Source organism: Pan troglodytes, chromosome 18 (genome assembly GCF_028858775.2).
Source record: "Pan troglodytes isolate AG18354 chromosome 18, NHGRI_mPanTro3-v2.0_pri, whole genome shotgun sequence".
Taxonomy (NCBI): domain Eukaryota; kingdom Metazoa; phylum Chordata; class Mammalia; order Primates; family Hominidae; genus Pan; species Pan troglodytes.
In genome coordinates, this window is record NC_072416.2 from 44,220,973 (window position 1) to 44,237,981 (window position 17,009).

The window sequence follows — 17,009 nt, forward strand, 5'->3', positions numbered from 1 at the left end:
TCAGGTATTTTGTTGTTACTGTATCAAAATACAACTGACTTTCATGTTAATATTGTATGCTGCAATTTTACTGTACTAGTTTGTTAGCTCTAACAGGGTTTCCTTGGTGGTGGTGGTAAAATGATGGGTATTCTTAACCCTGGTTACACTTCAAATTGATAGTTGCTATTATCATTTCGTAATTCTTTAAAATCTGACCAGAAGGGTTTATGCTGACATGAATTCAGTGGAATTCAAATGTTCCCATTTGAAATAATTTTGTCGGTTTTGCCTGGGCCCCGGGATGGACGGCACCTTGTGGGAGCCCAGAGATTCAGGATGGGGACAGAGAAGCGGTCAGGGAGGAGGCTGATCAAGAGAAGCACAGAGGGTCTCCGGGAACAGTAGGGAGGAAAGAGTGTCCTGTTGGAAACCCAGTGGAAAGAGAGAATGAGCCGGAAAAGTGGTGAAGGGTGGGAGTGGGCAACAGGACTGCTTCCCGGCCTGGGCAGGGGCCCAGTGTGGGCAGGGTGGGAGGGAGTGGAGAGGACCAGGCGGACCCCAAGGTCAATTTGGAGAAAGGGACATTTCCCTGTTTCTTCGCCTCTGCCCGGCGTTCTGCGGCCATGGGCCCCAGGGGCAGGAAAGGGGAGGAGGCGGCTCCCCGGGGCTCCGAAAGCTGAGGGGCGCATACCCGCTTCGCAGGGCCTGGGTGACAGCGGAAGGAAGCGAGGGCTGCGGATCCCGCTAGCCCCGGGGGTGGGCAAGAGGGGCTCAGGCAGGGCCGAGCTCATGGGGCCCAGCGCCAGGGCCTGCAGGTGACCCTGGAGGAATCCACCTGCCTGTGCAGTGGCCTTCTGGGAGACCAGTGTGTACGGCACCATGGACACGGCCTTCCCAGCTGGAACATTTGTGAGGCTGTAATTTAAGCTCAGGCATACAAGCGGCCAGAAGGTGGACTGGATGCAATCTGAGCGCAAAGTCCAACCTAGGGGGAGTAAGCGGAAATGCCTGGCCTGCGTCAAACTGGGCTCTTAGGATAAGGTTCTAGGCTAGATGGCCACTGCCTTATAGAGACGCAGGTTCGGCGGGAGCCTGAGGAGCACCAGGGACCCAGTGCACCAGGGCGCAGTGGGCAGCGACAGCCCCACAGCTACTGCTACCCTGCACAGTTCACCTTCTCCAAGGCCCGGCCCCCACCTGAGCCCAGCACTGAATTGCATGGCGCCTCCTGGACCACTGCCGGGTGTGACCAGCGGAAGACCCCACATCCCAGGGAGAGGACCCCACTATATCCCCAGCTAATAAATCGCTCCCCCCACCAAAAATAAATAAATACAAAATAATTTTGTTTGGTGTTTGAAAATAATGTGTATTCTCTGTTTACTGGTCAACATGCTGCCCATTTATCTATATGCCTAATTAGTCAAACTTTTTAATGAAATTATTTAACATTATGACCCTTTATTATGAAACAAAACAGTAAATTTTATAATGGTTTTAATATCATCTAATATGATTAAAATATGTCAATTTGTCATTGCCAGTGAATCTTCCTGTTATTTATTTTACACTGCTAAATATTCTGTCTACAAATGTCTAATGGCTTAGAATCTTGCCTTGCATATTCTCTGTGATAAGTACTAACTACTCTAATTCATCAAATTATCTCTTTATACCATTCTTAAAATACAATATTATTGCCTGGGCATGGTGGCTCATGCCTGTAATCCCAGCACTTTGGGAGGCTGAGGAAGGTGGAGTTCGAGACCAGCCTGGCCAACATGGTGAAACCCTGTCTCTACTAAAAATACAAAAATTAGCCTGGCATGGTGGTGGGCACTTGTAATCCCAGCTACTCAGGAGGCTGAGGCAGGAGAATTGCTTGAACCTGGTAACCAGAGGTTGCAGTGAGCCGAAATCACACCACTGTACTCCAGCCTGGGAAACAAAGCGAGACTTTGGCTCAAAAAAAAAAAAAAAAGAACTATATATATATATATATATATATATATATATATATATATATATATAAATGTAAGAGAATTAAGAGAATTCTATATATATGTATACTTTATTTATTTTGTATAATTATTTTTCTGCCTAAATACTAATGAAAATTATGAGGTCAATTCACTCTGCCCTCTTGATAACAGTCAGTTTTTTTTCTCTTTATTAATTACAAATGCAGTTTCATTACATGGATATGTTGCATAGTGGTGAAGTAGGGTCTTTCGGTGTAACAATCATCTGAACAGTGCTCATTGTCCCAATGAGGTATTTTGTCATTCCTAAACCCTCTACCAACCTTTCATCTTTCTGAGTCTCCAGTGTTTATTTTTCCAGTCTCTATATCCAAGTGTATGCATTTTTGAGCTCCCACATATAAGTGAGAAAATTTAGTATTTTTTCTGTTTCTGTGTTATTTCACTTACAGTAATGGCCTCCAGTTCCATTCATGTTGCTGCAAAAGACATGATTTTATTTTTCTTTATGGCTGAGTAGTATTCCATGGTATAAATGTATAGCAAATTTTCTTTATTCAATCATTGATTGATAAATTTAAATTGACTCCCTATCTTTGCTATTGTGAATAGTGCTGTAATAAATATATGGGTGTGGCTATCTTCTTTATGTAATGATTTATTTTCCTTTGGGTAGATACCCAGTAGTGAGAATGCTGGATCAAATGGAAGTTCTGTTTTTAGTTTTTTGAGAAATCTCCATACCGTTTTCCATAGAGTTTGTAGAAATTTACATTCTCACACACAATGTATAAGTATTCTCTTTTCTCTGTATCCTTGCCAGTATATGTCATTTTTCTTCTTTTTAAATAATTAGCCATTATGAATGATGTAAAATGGTTTTTAATTGGCATTTCTCTGATCATTGGCAATGTTGAGCATTTCTTACATGCTTATTGGCTATTGTTTTCTTCTTTTTGAAAAATATATGTTCCCATTATTTGACTGCTTTTTAATGAGGTTACTTGTTTTATTCTTGTTGAGATGTTTGATTTCCTTGTATATTCTGGATATTAGTTCTTTGTTACATGCATAGTTCGCAAATATTTTTCGTATTCCATAGGTTGTCTGGTCACCTGTTAAATAAAGCTTCTTTTCAGGAGCTTTTTAGTTTAATTAAATCACTGTGGGGAAGGGGCTGCCTCCTTCCTCTTTCATGGGCCCATTGGTCTATGTTTCCATTTATATATTTTTGTTATTGTTGCATCTGCTTTTGAGATCTTAGTCATGAATTATTTGTTCATGCCAATGTCCAGCTGAGTTTATCATAGGGTTTCTTCTAAAATTGTTATCATTTCAGGTCTTACATTTTAGTCTTCTAATCCATATTGAGTTGATTTTTGTATATGGTGAGGGTTAGGGATTCCATTTCATGCTTCTGCATATACTAATATAATTTTTCTAGCACAATATGTTGATTAGAATGTCATTTTCCCGTGTATGTTTTTGTTGACTTTGTAAGAGATCAGTTGTGTGTAGGTATGTGGCTTTATTTCTAGGTTCTCTATTCTGTTCCATTGATCTATGTATCTATTTATATCAGTACCATGCTGTTTTGGTTATTAAAGCCTTCCGGTATAATTCTGAGTCAGGTAATGTATGTTGTCTTTGCTTAAATTTGCTTTGGCTATTTAGGCTTTTCTATGGTTCCATATGAATTTAAATTTTGTTCCAATTCTATAAAAACAATTGGCATTTTGGTAGGAATTACATTTAATATGTAGATTGTTTGAGGCACTATGGTCATTTTAATGATAATAATTCTTCCAGTCCATGAACACGGATGTTTTTCTCATTGTCTGTGTCTTATACAATTTATTTCATCAGTGTTTTGTAGTTTTCCTTACAGAGATCTTTCACCTATTTGATTAATTGTATTTCTAGGTATTTTAACCTTTTTTGTAGCTATTGTAAAAAGAAATTGACTTTTTAATTAGGTTCTCAGCTTGATAATTATTAGTATATAAAAATACTACTAATTTTTGTGCATTGATTTTCATGTCCTGCAACATTATTAAATTCATTTAACAAATCTAAAAGTTTTTGGTGATCTTTAGATTTTTCTGTATACAATATTATGTAATCATCAAAAAGGGACAATTTGACTTCCTAATTTAAACCATATGGATGGTCCCACCAAGATCAACAGACAGTATCTGTGGGGAGGGCACAGGTGATGGTATGTCTTTAAAGTGGTCAATGTGACTACGGTTGGAAGCCTAGGCTGACAGCCACTTAGAGAAGCATTGCCTGTGCAGTTTCAATGTACATACAAATCATTTCTGATTCCAGGCCTCTCTCTTAGTGATGTGATTCTGCAGGTTTGGAAGGGGTCCATGAACTGGCTTACAATCATGGTGAAAGATGAAATTGAAGCAGGCATCTCACATGGTAGGAGTGGAAACAAGAAAGATGGGGGAGGGATACAACATACTTTTAAACCACCAGATCTCACGAGTACTCACCATGACATGGACAGCACGCAGCCATGAGAAATCCATCCCCATGATTCAAACACCTCCCATCAGGCCCCAACTGTAACATTAGGGATTAAAATTCAATATGAGATTTGGAACAAACATCTAAACTCTATCATATGACAATCAGAAAAACAGATGAAACATGTATGGTTTATACTGTCCAGATACTTTCATTCTAGAGCAAATTGAATTCAACATTCTGTGATCAGAAGAAAGAAGGGAGGTGTACAGGGGATTTTAGCTGCATTTGTTCCACTTCCCATAGACTGTTGTTGTGAGTTCCGATGTCACTAACTAAAGGGCTACTCATGGACAGAAGAATTATTGCTGTTGTTGAATTATTCCTATTTCTTTTACCTTAGTAAAAATAAACTTTTTAGATTCTCATATAATTTTCCTAAAAAACGCTAAGAGTTTTGGTTAAATTCCTTGTTATTGTGTGTTATAAAAATTGATAGGAAAATGGCTAAAATAGATTAAAAATTATACAAACTCAAGGAGTCAAGTTTCTATTAGGCAGGCTTAGGAAAAACAGAGCTGGAAATACTCCACCATCACAGACATCGGATGCACGAGGCTCACTTTCTGTTGCAGCCCTGCCTGAATCCACCCTCTTCTAAGGCCTCATCCAGGTTTGCCCTCACCCTAGAATCTCCTCTCACAGAACTAATTAAAGGAGACCAGAAATTTGAGTGGTGGCTCCTGCTGCCTATCCTGAGCTGATGCCCACAATTTCCTAAAAATAAAAAAGCAGATAAATGGGAGCCAGAAGATGGAGAGGGTGGGGTTGCCAGGAGCCAGGCAGTGAAAGTTGGTTTGGGTGGCCACCATGGCTGGAAGTTTCCTGTCCATCCACTGGGGCCAAGTCCAGTAAGGCGCCTCTCCTGATGGAAGTGTGCATGAAGGCCATAGCTGAGGTGAGGAGCAGAGACCCATCTGACCAGACCCCCAATTCAAGGTCGCCCTGCCCACCCCCAGCCTCAGTTTTCCCTTCTGTGTAGGTAGAGTGTTGGCCTTTGAAGGACCTCTTCCTGCACTGCATGAGGCTCCCAGGAGCTACAACACAATGTTCCCATCCAGTCATGCTCAGAGCTGGGCCAAGTGTCCCATCCCATTCCCTCTGCTTCCCCCAAGTGGCTACTCCTGCTGAGAAGTTGGGGTGCTTCTTCCTGGACTGAAAGCATCGGGAAATAAGGGAATCTCTACAGGGGAGCCCCCACCCACCCAGGGAGGCACAATGGGAGGGCCCATGAGGAAGGTGGCCCAGCAGGTAGCCCAGCTAAGTGAACAAGCCAGGACAGGCAGTGAGAGCACTTTACCAGGAGGGGAAACCCAGCCCCTTGCAGAGCTGGGAGCCTCAGAAGCAGCTGAAAAGCCTTGGCCCACAAGTCTCTGAGTCCCTAAGCCACCTCCTGCACAGCTCCAGGGCCCAGCAGGCACCAGTAAGCCTGGCCTCCTGGAGGCCTCAACTCCTTTTTGTCCTAGTGTGCAGGCTTTCACCATTCCTCCCCCGAAAGCTCAACTAGTTTTTCTTCTTTCTGGGGGCTGGAGTAGGACTGCCTTTTTGCCTGGACTCATGGGTAGGCTGGATTGCCATACCCCCAGGAGACAGGCACCAGGAGCCCAGGAAAGAGGAAGGAGGAGCCCCTTCCCCACAGTGACCTGCTCGCCATTCACGTGCAGCGACAGGCCCACCTCTCAGAGGAGGATGCTGAGGCGCAGGCAGGAGCAGTGTAGAGAGACACTGGGAAGAGGCACCAATCACAGCTCTGAGCTGTCCTCTGGACCTCCAGGGGTGGGGAAGGCGACCCATTGGTGATGAAGACAGCTCCGCGGGTTGTGGCAGATGCTCTTCCCAGGACTGGGAGATGACAGTGACTCAATGCTGTTCGCTTCTAGACTGTGCCTTCTGAAAGTGGCCCTTCAGTTACCCTCACAGTTACCCCACACCTGTCTGGGATGGCCAGGTAGGCAGAGACAAGCATAGACTCAGGGTGAGGGCACTAGGGCGTGTGGGCAGGGACAGAGGCCAACGGGGCAGGTGAGGGGAAATTTTCATCTGCTTGCTGGATCTGCCCCTTTCCTGGGCTCTACTTCACTCTTTACCCTCTGCCTCTGGCTCCCTGCCTGGCTCCTCCTCACGTTCTTGCCTGCTCACTCCAGAAGTCCCAGGGGCTCAGCCCACCACCATTTGTCCCCAGGTTGTAGCTGCCCCTTCCATGTCCATCCCATGAGGACCCTCATCTGCATGAGCACACCTCTGGTCTCCTCTGAAATCAGAAGCCCTATCTCCCTGACAGACTCCTCCGCAGCTGGGCATAGTCCACCTGCCACTGTTCCAGGCCAGAATGCCTGGGCATTATCCCCCTGCCTGCTCTCTCACACCCACTGCCCATCCACCAAAACTGCTGTTGGCACCCCTTTTACTGCCCCCACAGCCACCCTCCCCTCCTGCTGGGCTATAGCTTTTGTCTCCTGGTACCTTAACCCCTCTGTCCATCTTCTGCACAACAGCCACCTGAGCCCATGAGCACTGGTGTGCTCACATCTGCGGTAACAACCTCACCCAGAGCCAACATCTAAGTCCCCACAGGCCAGTCCTGGCCTCTTTACTGCTCCTGGAACCCCAGGGCCCTGTGCCCCAATCACTCCCTCTGCAACCTGGGTGTCTCCTCCCACCTGCCGCCTGCCCCCTAGAGCCCAGGACATCCAGAGCAATCTAACACATATGTAATACATACGAATTACATAATAATTTGTAATACATCGTATTACATGCAAATTATGTAATATGTATGAATTCATCATAATACATATAAATTATGATGTCATGATATATTGTGATGTCATAACACATACAAATTATGATGTTGTAATATGGTGTGATGTCATAATCCCTATGCATTATGCTATCGTAATATATTGTGATGTTTTAATACATGCACATTATGGAGTCATAATATATTGTGATGTCACAATACATGGAAATTATGACATCATAATAGACAATGGTGTCATAATACAGATTATGATGTCATAATACATTGTGATGTTATAAATACATATGAATTATGATATCATAATATTGTGATGTCATAATATCATATTTTTATATTTATGATATAATAATATAAAATTGTCTCAGGCAATAAGAAGAGCTCTGAAAAGAGCATCACATCAGAATATCGAGGTGGGCCTGGAAGTTGGTGGAAGTGTGGCCTGGATGTGGAAGGCAGGACCTGTCTTTGGGTCACCTGCCTTCCCACAGCACCAGCAGTAGAGCCCAGTCATGGAGTGTGGTGCCCTCAGACTGCTGTCACACCACCTCTGTGATGGAGAACAAGTTCAGCAGCCTTCAGCAGACATACAAGCTGGACAGCTGGGTGAGGGCTGTGACCCATGGGCAGGGGACAGCAAGGTGGGCAGCCTCTAAGCTCCCATCTATTCTCTCAATGTGCTCTCCTGACCATCCCATTCTATCTGCAGGGCTTCTGGCCAACCAGACGCAGCAAGGTGGAATTCCACTGCAAAGTGTACAGCAACTTAGTATGTGGAGATGAACAGCAGCAAGGTGGTTTTAATGGCATGCTCTATGCCACCATGCTCAGGGGAGATGCTGCTGCTTGCCAGAAGCATGGGGATGGCAGGCCTGAGGCTCCACTTCACTGAACTCTACCATCATTATAGAAGTTCTGGAGTAGCCCATGAAAGATAGAATCATGTCATTGGTCAGAAGACAAAATCCTCTACAGTGAGTTCTCACTGTAGATATGCAGATTTATTACCCTAAAAACAATGCTAATTTGGCATTGGTTCATTTAGCACCTGCTATGAGCAAATGCCTAAAGTTAGAGGCGGTTTCTCCTAAAGTAAGATTACATGAGGCCGGGCACGGTGGCTCACGCCTGTAATCCCAGCACTTTAGGAGGCCAAGGTGGGCGGATCATGAGGTCAGGAGATTGAGACCATCCTGGCTAACACAGTGAAACCCTGTCTCTACTGAAAATACAAAAAATTAGCCGGGGGTGGTGGCTGGCGCCTGTAGTCCCATCTACTTGGGAGGCTGAGACAGGAGAATGGCATGAATCTGGGAGGCGGAGCTTGCAGTGAGCCGAGATGGCGCCACTGCACTCCAGCCTGGGTGACAGAGGGAGACTCTGTCTCAAAAAAAAAAAAAAAAGAAAACTTTGAATTTGTGCTTCACAATATGGAACAAAATCTATTTGATTTATAGTATATGTAAAACAGAAAAATTAGGATAGGCCATTCTGGACATGTAGAATTAGTTCCTTTTATATTTATGAGTTTTCTGCCAAGCTGTATTTATTACTCTAAAAATAATGCCAAAATACATTTTATTTTTTTGTGTGGAGTTTAAATGGATACACTAAATAATGGAATAAGATTAACTAAATGAGCATCGGTGCCAATTTTTTTCACTTTTTAAAAAAATCTATTTTAGCAAAGTTTTTCTTTTTACTGTAAAATTGCACTTGATTAAATCTACTCCTAAATATTTCTTTCTTTTTCATATATATACGAATGGAATTGTTTTCTTAATTTTATTTTCAGGTTGATCATTGCTAGTACATAAAAGTACAATTGAACTTTGTATATTGATTTTGTATCTTGTTACCTTGCTCAACTCATTTATTGGTTGTAGTGGGTTTTAATGAATTTCTTATAAACTTTTATATTCACGTTATGTCATCTGCAATGATAGAGAATTCTAACCTCTTATTTTCCCACATGGATAATTTTATTTTTCTTATGTAATTTCTTTGGATGTTAATATTTTTGTCTCGTTTTCAAATGTCAAGACACAACCAGTATTTTATTATTATGGGGTTAACCGTAAGTTTTTCACTGATGCCCTTTAGCAGATCTAGGAAATGTGCTTGTACTCCTCCTTTCCAGGGTGATTAATTGTGAATGAATATTGGATTGGTCAAATGTTCTCTGTGGCTGTTGAAGGGATGTTTCTGTTACTTTCCTTTATCCTATCACTTTGTTTAATGCATTGATTATTGGATTGGTCAACATTGCATTTGTGAAATAGTTCCATTTGGTCATGAAGTAGCTGGGACCACAGACATGCACGACAATGCCTGGCTAATTTTTTTCATTTTATTGTACAACATACATACCCTTCCCAGTGTGTATGTTGTACACGCTGCTCTTGAACTCCTGGCCACATACATATAATTTATAAATAAAAATAATGTTATATACAAGGTTAAATGCAAATGTCCTACAGTGAGGGCCAGGCTTCAGAATAAGGAGGAAGGCCTGCCTGAAAAGGGCTGCAGCTTGGAACTTTTCACCCCAAAGAGGTGGGGCCTGGAGCTCTATTATCCAATCACTGGTGCTGGGGTAAAAACTTTCTTAAAACTTTTTTTTTTTTGAGACAGAGTCTCGCTCTGTCGCCCAGGCTGGAATGCAGTGGCGCGATCTTGGCTCACTGCAAGCTCTGCCACCCGGGTTCATGCCATTCTCCTGCCTCAGCCTCCTGAGTAGCTGGGACTACAGGCGCCTGCCACCACACCCATCTAATTTTTTGTATTTTTTAGTAGAGACGGGGTTTCACCGTGCTGGCCAGGATGGTCTCCATCTCCTGATCTCATGATCCCCTGCCTCGGCCTCCCAAAGTGCTGGGATTACAGGCGTGAGCCACCGCGCCTGGCCCTTAAAACTATTATTTTAATGCTTAGCAATGTTAATTTTTAGTGAGAAACTTAAGATTACTTAATTTAACATAACAAGATTTTAAGATTTTAAATTACTGAAAAAAAATTAAAATTATAACACAGGTACTTCTAATGTTTTTTGTGGCGGGGGGTTCAAGTACCTTTGTTATATATTGAAACCTACTGTTTCTGTAAGCTCTACTCTTAAGTCAAAACAACCTTGAATTTATTGTGAACAAGTACTTAGAATAAATCCAAACCTTAGGCAAATTCATATAGTGATTTCAATTGTCCTTCACATCCCTTTCCTGGGATAAGTGTCTGGGTTTTGGGGGGAGGGTTGGTAACAGTGCGGGGATCCACCATCTTCATCCATCTGATACATAGCTTCTATTCATAAGTCCCTCTTAAATATTTCCTCCTAAGAAACTTGATTTGTCAGCCTCTTTCTTCAACCTCTCAACTCTTTTGGCCTTTAAAGGTAGGTTTACATTTACCTACTTACAACAAAACAACGTAATATATATGGTCTGTCCATTTCTAGAACATTGTTTTGTGTTTCATGACTGTAATGTGTAGCACAAAGTACAGTTTTGTGCATGAATAGTATATTTTATATAGCTACTTTCTATTACACATCACTAAAACAGAAGTTCAGTAAGTGCTCACTTAATGTCATTGATAGGTTTTTGGAAACTGATTTTAAGTGAAATAAAAAACTATATATCATAGGAAAGTAACTCTTGTTTATATCATTAGCCAATGGTAAGTTTGGTTTCATTTATATAGTAATAAAAAGTCACAGTTTCCAAGAATCTATCAACAAAGTGAGAACATACTGTAATTAGTATTATAGTAAATAATACATTACAGCATTACACTATTAGAATATGTTACTGCAGTCTTAGCAGTTGGTGGTACAATGTGTTTCAGTTTCCCCCAAGATCACAGAATTATTCAGACCAATCAATAACAACATCCTGTAGAAACCAGGAGCATCTCACCCTCTTGATACTACAAAGCCTTTCCCGACACCTCCTGTTTCTTCTCTCTGCTCCCAAGTGCAATCCCTGTGTGGATGTGTTTACCTTACATACTTTCCTCCTTCCATGATTATATGTAATGAATAACTGCTGTCAGTCTCATCTGTCCAATGATTGATGCCATGGTTTTAATTGTTCCAGTAGCCCTAGAGTGGTCATTTCTCCCTCGCCAATGGGGTAAAGGAGAGGCTAATCAAACAATTCACCACACTAACTGGATTAACCACCCATGACTGAGGACATCTGCTCAACTTTAACTGCTTTTGGCCTACTGGTTTCACGATACATTAAAAGTCACCTCAGTCAGAACCACCAGTTGCTGCTGGATTTTTGCTTTGGTCTAAATAGAAGTTTGTGGCCTTTATCATGAGTTGCCTTCCCTACCCACACTAAAGCACACTCATCACCTAGACATAAATGGTCAATTGACTGTGCTCCAGCATGATGGGTCATCATGTTTAGCCTGTGTTTGGCAGGCAGTTTGCAAGACACTTGCCTGTCAAGGCAGTGAAAACACAGCACCTTAATCAGTCTGCAGTTCAGTCCTGATTACCAAGAGTCTGGCTATAAACCTGTGGTCACTTCATCTGATCTGGTTATCATTACTAAATGTGTGGGTAGTCATCTGAACATTATTTATTATTCCACACTCTCAGGGTAGGCCCAGGGATGGTCTTTTGTAAAACTGCAGAAACAAAAGGGACTTTTACTTTGGAGAGAATTATGCATGTCACTCAGTTGCCCTAACAAGTGCTACTGTCATGCAAGCAAGAACAGTGGCCTTGTCTTTTCTGAGCTGCTGCTTCCTTTGCTGCTGTCACATGCATTCTCATGATGAGGTGCACCTTCCTTGTGACTTATGGTTTAGGCACTGATGAGTAATAAAAAGGAAAAAGAGCATTTGATATTAGTCCCTCCCAAAACATGTGGGTAATTCTCTCACTGTAAAACCCCTACTCATCGTGTGGGCTTTTAGCACTGCTGCTTACCAGTATGCCAGAGGTGCAATCTTAGGATCAGAAGTTTGATGGACTCAAGCAAAATGACCATAGTGCATATGGGTGCCAATCCCAGTGAGATTGAGTGGCAGTATACACCTTCATCTGAAGAGAAGACAGATCACAAAAAAACAAATAATGATATAACTCAAGAAACTAGAAGAGAAAGAAATTATCCCAAAGTTACCAGGTGATGAAATTAATAATAAAAAAAATTAGAGCAGAAATAAATATAATGGAGACTAGAAAAACAACAGAAAATGTAGGAAAAATGTAAGAGATTTTTGGAATCACAAAACTGACATATCTTTAGCTAGACTAAGAAAAAAATGCTCAAATAAATAAAATCAGAATAAAAGGGAAGACAACACAACTGGTAAAACAGAAATACAAAAGGTTATAAGACTACTATGTACATACACTCCTATGTACAATTATATCCCAACAAATTGGATAAAGTAGAAGACATGAATAAATTTCTAGACATGTACAACCTACCAAGACTGAACCATTAAAAATAGAAAGTATGAATAGATCAGTAATGAGTAAGAAGTTTAGATCTGATTGCTGCTGAATTTTACCAAACATTTAAAAAGAATCAAATCTTTGAAAAAATTGAAGAAAAAGGAATACTGCCAAACTCATTTTATGAAGCCAGCATTACCCTGATACCAAAGCCAGAGACGGACATTAAAAGAAAAAAAATTAAAGGCCAATATCCCCAATGAACATAGATGCAAAATCATCCACAAAGACGCAAATGAAATTCAAAAGCACTTTAAAAGCATCATGTATTATGATCAAGTTGGATTTATTCCTGGGATGTAAGAATATTTTTAGTATGTGGAAATTAATAAATGCCATACACTTTATTTATACAATAAAAAGATTAAAAATCATGACATTTTTATGCATGCCTAAAATTATTTTGACAAAATTTAAAATCCATTTCTAATAAAATGTATAAGGAATTAGGTATACAGAAAGAATATACCTCATGATAAAGAAATACATTCTTTATTAACTATAGGACAAGCCCATAGCTAACACTATAGAAAATGGTGAAATGTTGGAATCTTTTTTTCTAAGATTTATTTTAAGATAAAGATGCCCACTCTCACTACTTCTTTCAACACAGTACTGGAAATCCTACTCAGAACATTAGAAAAGAGAAAAAAAAGAAGGGCATTTAAATGAGAAAGAACAAGATCTTATTTTCATGGAGATTAACACTCAGATTTTTTACAGATTAGATTTAACAGCATGAAAGCTGGTACCATGCAGGAATCAAAGGAACTGTCCCTGAAGACACAGGACTTTAGGGCATCAATTATTAAGGGGCTATATGAAAGCAGAAATGCTCCTGGGTGTTTCCACTGTTTAGACATAAATTTCAACAGATCAGCCCCAGCAAGTAAGGGCACATCCCTGACTGCTGTGGATGATGAGCTTTTCACGCAAAGCAGAGATGTGAAACCTGACAGGTATGAAAGACTCCCCCACACAAGTGCTCCATACGTTGAAAGTTACTCCCACAAATCTATTCCTGAGGGATCAGGTCATCATCTGTGTGTTTGAGACAGTGGCCAGTTAGGCTTCAGTCGACATGAGGCCAGTGATTTTAAGTGTAAAATGCCTAAACCATCAAAAATTTTAGGTAGGTATTTGGGGGCCTGCTCACTTAAATGGGTTGGTGAAATGTCACACCAGACACATGGCTGGGAATTGGGGTTTTCTCCTCTGCTCTTAGCAGCACCTTGGTAACCAAATAATTACCCTCCCTCATGCCTCCACGTCCACATCTGCAAAAAAGGCACTGGTGAGGGTGACAATTGCGCGAAGCCCCAGCCCATGGTCTCTCCCTGCAAAGCTCTGAACTTGTGCATCCCCAGGCCAGGCGGTAGGTGTCTTTCAAAGGCAGCTGAACTTGCGCTCTGCTTGGAGATAGCGGAGGGCAGCAGCACAGTGGACAGCGTCTGGGACCTCAGGCTAGTTCCCATAGCCACTTAAGAAAGCTGGCGGCTCCAGGGGCTGGAGGAGGCGCGATGCTGTAGAAAGACCCTGGGTGCCGGTAGGATAGAAAGTCGAGCTGAGTAGACGGAAGGCGGGTGAGTGAGGACCAGACACTCCCGATTTGGGCAAATGCGGGGTGCACTTCACAGCAACACACCCTCCTCACTGCCCAACCCAGACCTGCCCCTCAAGTTCCTCTCCTGACTCAGTCCCCTTGGCGACGGTTTGGCATGGAATCAATGGCCAGCAAAGCTTTGCAAGTGAAGCCGCTTACACCACCCTGCCCCTCCCTCCAGGGATGCGCCCCTGCGTCCTCTCCTGCCTCAATCTGTGTTGTCATCCTGCAGCTCCGCCATCCACCGTTGGGAACCAGTGAAGAGACTGCAACTCCTAGCATGTCCCGCGAGGCGGGCACCGCCCTGCCCCTCCCCCAGAGCTACGCGCTCCCCCAGCCCGGAGCAGGCCGACATTGCAGACCCTCTGCCCTGCAACCAACCTGCGAGGAGCGGACCAGACACTGTAACTAATGCAATGCCTTAAGACTATTCTGCTCCCTGCCCAGCCCTTCCATGCAGCCGAGCCCTTTGGCCATGGGCAGGGAAGCCTTGCTGTTCCCAAATCTCTCCCGCCTGGGGAGACAGTGCAACTATGTCTGCTAGTTTTACCTTGCAGTTGTGGCACCCCGTCTCCCGGAGAAGCGGGCTTCGGGCTTGTCCTGTTCGAAGTTTGATTTCTCGCAGACCAACATAGGGCGTGTGGCCTCTCAAGGCCTCCGCGGCACGGTTGCCATGGTAACGCTCCTCGGCCCGGATTGGGCACGCCCCGCCCCTTTTCTCGTCCCGCCAGTCCACTCAGCCCCGCCCCTTCCCGCTCATTCCTCCCCTTGCCACGCCCTTGCAGACATGCGCAATGCAGCCCGTCCCTATGGGTGGGGTCCCTATGGGGCGGTCCCGCCCTTTCATACATGCGCAATGCCCCCGTCCGTTGGGGTAGGGTCAAGAGCCTGTTCTTTCAGACATGCGTTGTGCAGCCCGTCCCTAGGGGTGGGGTAACGGGCTTGCCCTTTCAGACATGCGCAGTGCACCCGTCCCTAGGGGTAGGGTAATGGGCCTGCCCATTCAGACATGCGCAGTGGCAGCGCGTCTCTAGGAATGGGCTACCAGGCCTATCATTTCACACATGCGCAGTGCACCCCTCCCGAGAGGTTGGCAAATGGCCGCGGACCCGCCAGTTCCCAGGCTTCTTGGGATCCCCTCGAAAAGCCCCCTCGCGAGTATCTGAAGCCATCAGTTCACTGCCAGAAATGAAAACTTCCTGTCACTAGTCACCTGCCGTTTGCTTTTTCAAAACCACCATTTCCGCTGTGCTCTGGGTTGTCACAAATCCTCCTTCACCCCAGGAGCGCCCCTTGGACCCCTGGCCGGTGGCAGGGCCCACACCTGGGTTGGGCCTCTCACGGGGACGCTCCCGCCACTGCAATAAAGAGGAGAAAACGTCCCAGGGGAAAGACCTGACCCTGTTACATTCAGTCAGAAAACAGCCACAGGAAGGGGCTTTGGGAGCTACATCCACCACTCCTCTGACCCGACCCAGGCTGCTTCCCAGGCCTCGGGATCCTAGTGTGAACCTCCGGGCCGTGATTAACGCAGGTCAGCAGGGCCAGAGCGCCCCTTGGTCGCTCCCAGCACATGAGGGAAATTTGTGTGGTGAGGTCAGGGACAGTGTCTGCGTTTCTGCCCTGAATAGGGCTCCCTTGGAAAATCTTTTAATATTTCTTTTTAAAAACAGCCCCATTGGACCACTTTTAATAGTTTGCTGATATAACTAAACAGTGATCATTCTCTTAATTCATGTTTCCATTAAGTTTTTCAGATTAAGTACTCCAAGACTGCACGCTGTTGAAACTGTCATAGGCACAGCCTCAGCTCCCTGCAGGGCAGACACACGAGCAGAATCTCCGTGGGGCATCTTTCTGGAGCATCAATATTACTGCAGGCTTTGGAAGAAACAAATATAAATAATTTCTAAAGTAAAATATGGAACATTTAAGACAAGGCTGGAAAAGTCATCCACCTTTAATAACTATCACCTGTGCCTCACATGGCAGACTTTCTCCAAGAAAAATACTCTAAGGAGAACCTATTTCCATTCTTATAAATAATAAAAATGATAAATCATATCAAGTAAATTGAAAGTCCTGCCCTGCTAGTTTCCTAAATCACAACATGGCCTGGGCATCGTTTTATTTGTATTTTTGCAGGGGGCAGGAGGTGGACCTTTGGATATAAAAATTTGGGTTTTTGAACAATTTTTCGAAGTCTTCAGGTATTCGTTGTTGATTTACTTGTGTACACCATCTAATTCTTCTGTCTCTCTTCTCTCCTCAGACTCAATCATTCCACGGGTCTCTAAGGCTCTGTTTATTTTCTGTAAATTTTGTTGATTTACTTTTGTACCCATTTAATTTTTTCTGTCTCTTACCTTTTGTCAGACTCAGTCATTCCACAGGTCTGTAATGCTCTGTCCATTTTCTTTAAGCTTTTTCTTCTTTTTAACTTCCATCTTCACATCAGATAATTTCTATTGCTTTGTCTTCTGTTTCTGATCTATAGATAAGCTCAAAATTATTGTTTTTACTTTATATTTTTATATTTGGCTACTTTTCATTTCTCTGCTGAGGTTCCACATCTGTTTATTTATGAGAATATTTTCCTTTGCCCCCATGAGCATAGTTACAATACCTGCCTTCAAATTCTTGTCTGCTAGTTACTTCTTGGAGATGTCT

General features: G+C 43.2%; 2 long non-coding RNA genes across 2 annotated transcripts in view; one reads left to right on the forward strand and one right to left on the reverse strand.

The window, feature by feature from the left end:
* Window positions 1–15,027, reverse strand: part of LOC129137331 (uncharacterized) — a 105,516-nt gene extending 90,489 nt beyond the window's left edge. Inside the window, exon 1 of the long non-coding RNA XR_010152596.1 lies at window positions 14,890–15,027. This is a non-coding gene — a long non-coding RNA (uncharacterized LOC129137331). The remainder of the gene's footprint in view (window positions 1–14,889) is intronic.
* Window positions 15,028–15,428: 401 nt separating this feature from the next.
* Window positions 15,429–16,412, forward strand: LOC134808786 (uncharacterized). Its single transcript, XR_010152524.1, has 2 exons — window positions 15,429–15,873; window positions 16,089–16,412. It is a non-coding gene; the product is annotated as an uncharacterized LOC134808786 (long non-coding RNA).
* The last annotated feature ends 597 nt before the right edge of the window (window positions 16,413–17,009 follow it).